Genomic DNA, 9,554 nt, shown 5'->3' with positions numbered 1-9,554 from the left:
GGCATGTGGAAGAGGATGGAGGGATGGAACTCCTGGCTCAGAGGGGGAAGCAAAGTCATTTGGGTGACAAGATGCAGGCACTCAAACCGGTTGGAGAGACCCAGCCTATCTAATGAGTAGAAAACTGGGAGATACAGGAATCTGTCCAGAGGAGCAGCACTGGAGAAAAGAGGATGGGGGCCTTGGAGCTGCTGACAGCCTCAGAGGAGCTCCAGATGGGGTGATGGGGTAGTTGGGTGGCCAATAAGGGAGAGATTAGGAATGATATTGGGGCTTATATTTAGTGGTTCTGGGCAGGAGTTTGTGGATAGTAGAGAGTCTGATTAGGGTATTGTAGCCCCTCTTTGGGAAGCTAATAGTTGAGTGGAATTAGGATGAGGGAGCAGCGATGTAATCTTTGGTTCTTTGGGAACTTGCCTTGTGGGAGGAGGGTCTTTAAGGTGGGTATATAGATCATGTGAGTACTGGTTTAGTCCAGCCAGTTATGCTGTGATGTGGGGAGTGGTGGTATTGTAGTGTTGCTGTTTCAGAGGTTAGAGGATGATAGGTGTGTTGGGGGACATTTTGTTTAGATTAGATACAGCACCTGTCGAGGGTCAGATGGTGAAGGTTAGGAAGTCACCTGTGTCATGTGGTGGGTTGGTGCCGTGTGGGTGGGCCTGATTGGGCGGGTGAATGATGCTTTATTTGTCTGGGTACAAGGGGATAAAGACTACAGGAAATCCCTGTTGGGGGGCCATTTTGGCAATTGGGGCTTTGGTTTGTGCGCAGGTATCGCTCATGACGCTGCCTGATTCTGGTCTTAGCATGGCAGTTGGACACTATTGGAGGGAGGGGGTAACCTGTCAGCAGAGAACAGGTGTAACTTCAGAGTGAGTCAAGTTGTAAGGAGGTGTATTTTTGTGTAGCCAGCCTGTTGTCGGAGCCTGAGGTGTGTTTAGGTTCTATGCTTGAAGGGGAATTTTATGTTGACCCGTGTCTTTCAATCCTGCTTTTACTTTGAGAGGTTCAGCAGCTTTCTTCAATGGGCAATGCGGTATGTGTTGGGTAGTGTGCTACACTGTCTTGATGACTTCATATTTTTGTGGGAAGAGGCAGCACAAATGAATGTCAGCGACTGGTATAGGTATTCCAGGAGCCTATTCCTAGATTTGGGATACCTTTGGCCAGGTCCAAGTCAAAGAGGCCCACACATGTCTCAGCTTCTTAGGGATTAAGGTAGACACCATGGAGATGGTCTACCAACTACCTACTGCACCGACACACTTTATTCGAGCAAATACCCAGTATGTACCTGGCAGATACCTGGAATGCGCCGCTCCTCACCTCTGACAAGCCCCGTTGCGTTTGCCTTCCCAGCCTGGGTTCATGCCTGGCTGACGGGCGGCTGATCTGTTAAATGATGATGATTAGGATTTAATAGGCTGCAATGCTTCGCGTGTCTACCAGATGGCATAAATTCATGAATTGTAATGCAGTATATATATATATACTGTGCAGTATTGCAGCCAGCGGGAATAAAATGCTTCAATCCCTGCTTGGAAAATACCTCAATGCACTCGGGCAGAAAACAGTCACAAACCTCAATACACCCGGGTATACCCGAATTCGTGGGACTAGCCAAGCTCGAATAAAGTGTGTTGCCAGTGTAGGTATAAGTTGGAACCATTGATGAGATTGGTCAGGGAGTTTCATAGAACAAAAAATGCTCCTTTGAGGTTGTTCCAATCTTTGTTGGGGCACCTTTAAGAAAGACAAATGGAGGAAAAACGAAGCACCGAATCCAGCTGTGAGTACAGCAATAACACCAATAGGGATACGTACCAAAAAATAAGCTGTTTAATTGGATCAGAACAAATTAACAAACACACCTACGCGTTTCGGACCTCTACAGTCCTTTATCAAGGTGAATACAACAATAACCCATGGAGTGCAATTTATACTCACCACATAAGCGTGTAGGCCAGTAGCGGAGCACTTCCGCGTACGTCACGTGTGTCGGGTGGGTGACCCCTAACCTGTGACGCACAGTCGCGTAGTCACGCTGCATAGTCAGTAACCTGGGGTCGCGTCATGCGCAAAAGGGGTGGGAGAAACACTGCTCGCGCGTAAACAAAACGCACCCGTAGCTAGTGCCTCCCACTCGATAAGGAAAAGCGCGTGACGTCACTCCGTTGACTGACATGTGACCAAAAAGGTCAACATGCTAAGCGCAACTAGGCAACCAGGCCTAATGCGTAACGTGGTGTACATACTACAAAACAAATACATCTTTATTAACATGAACAATAAAAAATAAAAACACTCGTAATGAGGAAAAACATAAAGCTAATAAAACCAGTTAAAAAATAATTTTAAAAACAATTTGAAGGTAACCTAAGATATCAGATTATCAAGATCCTCATAGTTAGTTGCATTATGTTGTAAGGGTATAGTGAAAGCATATTAATATAACAAGTAAGTATAATCATACATAAATTGATAGCTTCACTGCCCAAAGAGATAATGAAAAAAGACCTTTGTCTACTTATAATGTAACTAATTTTTATGTCTCCATAATAGATATTCCTTATGTACATGCCTAAGTCTGACAATATTACTTACTCTATATGTTAGCATCTTCAGTCACATGTAAAGAGAGCCTGAAAAATAGGAATTGCGCAAAACTAAGTATCAAACAGAAGGGTCCCAATATCCCAATCTGAATTTAACCCATATGGGGTACGTGTTTGTAGGGTAAATATCCAATAAAGTTCCCTTCTGTTTAAGATACTCAGTCTATTACCACCTCGGATTGGATTTGGTATGTGTTCAATGCCCTGAACACACAAATTATTTGAATCGCCCATATTGCAATGACTAAAATGTTGAGATACGGGATGACTCAAATCTTTTTTAATTATTAGTCTTAAATGTTCTAATATGCGGACTTTGAAGTGTCTTACAGTCCTACCAATATACTGTTTTCCGCAACCGCAACTTAACAAGTATACCACGAAACTGGTATCACAGTTAATGAATGAATTCACATAGTATTTTTTACCCGTTTTGAAGGAAAAGAAATCTTTTTTGATTTCCATGTATTTGCAAATTTTGCATTTTGAACATGCAAAATTCCCCTTTGGTAATTTCTTAATTAATGGTTTGTCTGAAGTGAACAAACTGCCCGATACATAGTTAGCAATAGTTTTTGCTCTGCTGAACACTATCTTGGGTCCCTCGTTGTATATAGTTTTTAACAAAGGATCTGCTGCTAACACTCCCCAATGTTTGTGGATGGATTCTCTAATATTTTTAGATTGGTTATTATGTTGAGTAACAAAATATGGAGAGTGTATTGATTTTTTGTCTTTGTTGTTTTGTACTTTATTGAGCAAAGCAGATCTATCCAAATATCTCACTTCTCTGAAAGTCTTAATGAGATCATCTCTCAGATAACCTCTGGATTCAAAACGTTCCATCAACTCTTTAGATTGTTTTACAAAGTCTTCATCATTTGTACAGATTCTTCTTAACCTGATAAGCTGGCTTTTTGGTATTCCTTTAAGTAGGGATTTGGGGTGGCAGCTGTCAGCTCGCAAAAATGTGTTGCGTGAATTTTCTTTGCGATACACCGTAGTGACAATTTGTTTGTGCATATTAACAGAAAGAAATAAATCTAAAAAGTGAATATGGTGAACATTGTGATTAGAAGTGATTTTTTTTTTTTTTTTTTTTTTTTTTTGGGGCACCTTTAATTTACCTACTCAGATGCATCCAATTATGTTTTTGCTGTTGAATACATTTCTTCGCTAAACCACCTTACCATCTTGTCAAGATTTGCAAGGGAATACGAGGAGACATTAGCATTTAGAAGCTGACTCTCTTCCAGTTTGTTTTTTTGTGGATGGATGCACCATCTCAGAGATAGGTAATGACGTATGTAATCTGAGCCAGTTTCATGGGATTAAATGAGCTTCCTTTTGTGGGATGGTATTATGTTGTGGGCGTGGACCTTGCCAGACTTGACTCCATTGTTTGGTGGTTAGTTCACCCCTTCTAGTAAAATATCTGTTGTAATCAGCACAAACATAAGCGAAACAGACATCTGCGCTGTACATTTATTGCATTCAATAGCTACATCACACAGTCTGATGCTTTAATATAGAAATGTGGTAGTGGTCAGCGCAAAATGTTGAACTCAAAAAGATAAAAGATAATAAAATACACAAGATTAGTGCATGTATATAATAAACATTGATTGCTCTTGAAGTGAGGTGATGGTGGAGGGGAGGGGGAAAGGGAGGGGGGATGGGAGGGGAAATGGGAAACTGTATGTGAATAAACAGTTGGTGTCAGTAAATAAACGATATATGAAACATAAAGCATAAGTTTCAACGACTCACACGGGCTAATGTGAGACTACACCCTCAGAGGAGAATATAGTGGGTAGAATAATTCCTCTATAATGGGGGAATGGTGATAGAAAAGAAAAACTCACACGGCCATGTGTGAGCCCCTTCCCTCAGTGGATGTTGTCATCAGTCTCATATGGATCAGTAACGTCTTAACTTTCTTTCCCAATGGGGGTAGTGAATGAGTAGCTCCTCTCCCAGGCGCCCATATGCCAAGAAATGGGCAAAGCCTGGATTAGTCGCGAATAAAAGTTTTATTACAATCATAAAAGAAAAAACTGTGAAACACTCACACACAGATGAACAAACTGCCCAGCGTCAGCCGTGAGTCTATCCGGCAGACCCTCCTCTTCCGGTTGTGCTCCCGCTAGCACGTCCGACAGCGGGACCGGGAGGGAGGATCTTTTCCGGAAGTCCGGCGGCTGCCTAGGTCCTTCACACAATGAGCTCCGGCAGAGAACTATGCGTTTCACAGTGATGCTTCGTCAAACCTGACGAAGCATCACTGCGAAATGCGTAGTTCCCTGCGAGTGTGTCAGGGTCCTGCCTAGCCATAGCTTCCTTGTCCACTGGGTGTGCTGCTGCCTTCTGTTGGCTCTGGGTTCCTCTGTCTGTCTGTCTTCTTGTTGCTCCTGTCTCTGTCCTTTATAGCTTGCTTCCTGTCTGTTGCTTTGGCCTTTGTTTCAAGTCAGACTCCTACAGTATGCACATGCCTCTGTCTTTGATTCCTGATCTGTTCCTGTACCTGTACCTATATTTGAGTCTGATCACAGTAAAAGCCCTTGCTAGTAATCTGGCTTGTCCCTGTTTGTTCCTGCTCCCCGGTCTCAGTCCCTGCTCCCTGTTCTCAGTCCCTGTCCTGCCCCGCCTGTCCTGTTCCAGTCTCCTCGTTGCCGACCCCTGCTTGTTACCTGACTTCGCTACCTGCCGCCTGCCTCGGACCCGTGCTTGTTACCTGACTTTGCTACCTGCCGCCTGCCTCGGACCCCAGCTTGTGACCCCAACTACGCTCGTGCTGTTCCGGCTACCGAGATCCTACCCGCCACAGGAGTCTCCCATGACAGAGTGAGTCATTGAAACTTATGCTTCATGTTTCATATATCGTTTATTTACTGACACCAACTGTTTATTCACATACAGTTTCCCATTTCCCCTCCCCCTCCCTTTCCCCCTCCCCTCCACCATCACCTCACTTCAAGAGCAATTAATGTTTATTATATACATGCACTAATCTTGTGTATTTTATTATCTTTTATCTTTTTGAGTTCAACATTTTGCGCTGACCACTACCACACTTCTATTGCCGTTATAAGAAGATACTGTATGGTGACATCACGCCGTGTGATCACCTGACGCACGTTTCGCGCGGGTTCGCCTTTGAGAAAGCGCGAACCCGCGTGAAATGTGCGTCAGGTGATCACACGGCGTGACGTCACCATACAGGACGGACGCTACTGATATGAGCTCCAGCGTTCCGGCGATCCCAGCTGCCTGAGTTACATCTCTGCTGTCTTGCTGCTGGAGTCTCCTGCTCTCCCCACCTCTTTGGCCTACATTATGTATCAACGGACACATTTGATACTAAGCTAAGTACATTGTTTCCTAGCTCATGGTGCAGATACTATGCTGCGCTGCCCTGAGAGGGGGTTTCTATGTACTTAAGTGTCTCCATGTTGGCAAATGTTACACTAAGCGGTTGCTACATGTAGAGACCTCTGTATGAATGTATATATGTGCGGTGCGGTAGTGTGTTGACTGTCACTGCTGCACTACAGGTGGACATTAATGACTTTATGCATCTCTATGTTTGCTACTGCTTCATTATGCGGTTGCTACATATTGAGACCCTGTTTATAACACAGTACTTGTTGATTTTAAACCCTGCACCATGCTTATGCACCACCAATATATACATTCTCCATGAGACTCATATTCAGTGGTTAAGTTGTATGTAAGACACCAGCTAAAGTTTTGACATATGTTATTATTCTGTACATTCTTTTTATACAAAAGTTTATGTTCATGTAGAGTTTATATAGGTTTCTGTTAATAAGGCTATAACTGGATACGGTCTGTGAACCGTGCCTCAGGGCGTTACGTATGCACACTTTGTGCTAGCCCTTTTACAAGGCTATATATTCCTATGCTAGGTGTCTTTACTCCATTGTAGCATGTCAATTTGATTGTATCTGTAGTGTGATGATCACGCTGTTCTCGTTTTGATCCGCATCGTCATATGAGGTTTGACATACTTAGTATTTGAGTCAGCCTGATTCGGCACCTTACGTGAGTGCCTGGGTATTTATGTCCTCCAGATTTAGTATCAGCAGCCTTATTTTCAGAGACTGGTGATTTTTAGATATAAATGCATCCTTATTTAGGGACTAGCACTTAGTTCTGCAGGACTTTCATTAAGTACACCATGGCATCCATGCCGATGTGATTCGATGCAGTGATCTCTTCAGCCACCTTCCGTTTTTATACTAATTAGACGTTTTTGTTTTGTATGTCATTAGGGGGTGGTCCTGGACTTTTGCACCACACCCCTCTATACAATTACTATTTTATTATTGATTAAAAGGATTTTAAACTTATCATTACTCATTGATCTACCCGAGTGCATTCATGGGGGAATCTTTTGTGTGTTTGTTTGCAGTATCCCTTGTCCCCTTTTGCACCGGTGTATGACCTTTACGTTTTGCTTACTTACCTTGTGACTTTTGCTGATGCGGGAGCCCTCCCCCCCTTCCCTATCCCCCGCCTCTTCCCTTCCACTGGTTTTCAGCTATCAATGTGCATCCCCAATGTTACATTGGAGTCAAACCATATGCCCAAGTATTTAAAACTAGTAACCAGAGTTAGGGTGGTATTAACGTTCTGATCTGGAGCTATATGTGGTATACATCTAAAAATGTACTAACATTCCACTTGATTATCTCCCGCAAAATAATTTATAAGGATGGTCTGTTGTCTGTTGTAGTAGTAATAATTACTTGACTGACTTCTTGGATTAGCATGTAGAGTGATCATGTGTTTTATTATGCAGAACATTCTCAGTCCTGTTAAGCTTAATCTAAATGTATGTAGCTAATTTGTATGATTTATGAGTACTTCCAATGATGTACTAGGGATAATAAATTAAGCAGTTGTGTCCTTTTCACATATAGTGTAACGTTCTGAAAAACAAAACAAAAACATACCATGTATGAGGAACACATATTTACGGTTTGTTTCATCACAGAAAAATATATTTGTGAAATTATACCATCAGGGCTGCTCTGGTTAAATCATAAACCTCACCTTACAGCCTTATATCTACAGTATATCATTTTGATATAATAGAGATGACAATTTTATGAGTTATGGTTCATCTCCTATAATCCTGCAACATTGTGATTGATGGTTCTACTTACAATTGTACATACTGTAGCCATACAGTTTTCTAGTATTTGACTTTGCCAGTATGTTTCTTTACATCTCACTACCCAGAATACTTGTCTGCAGAACTCCATGACCTGTGACAGTAGGGTACAGTACATTAAGCAGTTTTGGGAACCTGTGGGTGACATCTTTTCTAGTTTGAATATTGGTATTTTTGCTTTTGCAAAGGCTGCAGTTGAAATTATCCGCTTTTGTGCCCTGTTTCAAATACAGTATGCTTACATTTGCACTAGATTTATTCATTTTAACCATGGGAGAAGTAGAGAAACAATTTCTACTGACATGATATTTTTCTAAAGGTTAACATGATTACAGATTGTATTGTCTGTACATTTCAAATTTAGACCGTCTGCTTGTCGTATAAATCCTAAAGGATCTGCATCTCATAATTGAATTTTCTGGTTGACTGGATTCACGATAAAGCTTCTTTACGGGCAAGTATGTCTATAGTCTGAAATCATGTAATGTCTTGTTTTTGCCACCTCTGGTAGGTAACATTATATCAATGTACATTTTAGAACTGCAATATTGGAAAACTATCAACAGTAAACAAAAGTGGATAGAAAATAACAACAATGGTTATGTTCATATTAATAACATCCATAATACTTATATATCGTCTAGATCTCTAATTTTATGTACGACTAAAAAAGATTTACAATACATTGAGAAATGAGTTGAAGCATAATTAAAATAACATGAATTTTCATGTTTGCTACACTGCTTTCTACTCTATTGAATAGGTCCATACTGTTAAATTGACTTATGAACGTATATCAGCATAGACTTGCCAATGGTATAGCACAAAGTGCTTTATCAATTGTAACACAACATTCATAGTTTATCTAGTGGCCTGTGTGTGTGGGAAGCAGTATGTGGGGCGTACCACTAGGGCCTTAAAGGTCCGAATAATGGAACATCTACGTCTCATTTCCAAAGGTGACTTAACCCACTTGTTTCCCAACACTTTACATCTTGTAATTCTGGTAGTGTACATATATTTTATTTCATGGGCATTGAGCATATACCAACCTCCTTGAGAGGTGGTGACAGGATCAATGCCCTGGACAAACGTGAATTATACTGGATATTCACACTTAAAACCAGGATTCCCTTTGGTTTAAATTCAGATTGGGACTTAGGTCCATTTCTACAACAACCGTAGGTCAACACATATATGGTTATAGTTTCACCACACTGGGATTGATGTGCATAATTGTCTTTAATGCTATTGTTCCCTTGGATATTGTCTCTAATCATAAATGAGTGATATGATCTTGGCTTGATGACTTCTAGATTGTATCAAGTGTACAAACAAATGGTTTATTCCCATTTGTTTCCCAAAACAAAGTATATGTATATATTTTTAGAAAGTATGACATTTATAAATATGATCCATAATGTGTGAGCAGTGCCAGACTTAAAAAAATGCCGCCCTTAGGCACCTCTTCTAGCGCGACGCCATCCCGCTGCCATGGCAACGTGACGCCGTGAGGCATCATTATGCCAGCCACGCATGTACGATTGGCGCATACGGGCTGCAATCTGTGCATGCGTGGCTGGCAAGCACCGATCGTGCATGTGCCCCCAACTTCTGCCACCCCAAATGTTGCCGCCTTAGTCCCGGTCCTATGGGGCCTAATGGGAAATTTGCCACTGTGTGTGAGATTACATTACTGGATATTCTGAATGGAAGCCCATGGAGACTTAAGGCAAGGA

The sequence above is a fragment of the Ascaphus truei genome, chromosome 2 (genome assembly GCF_040206685.1).
Source record: "Ascaphus truei isolate aAscTru1 chromosome 2, aAscTru1.hap1, whole genome shotgun sequence".
NCBI lineage: Eukaryota > Metazoa > Chordata > Amphibia > Anura > Ascaphidae > Ascaphus > Ascaphus truei.
This window is presented reverse-complemented; position numbering follows the sequence as displayed.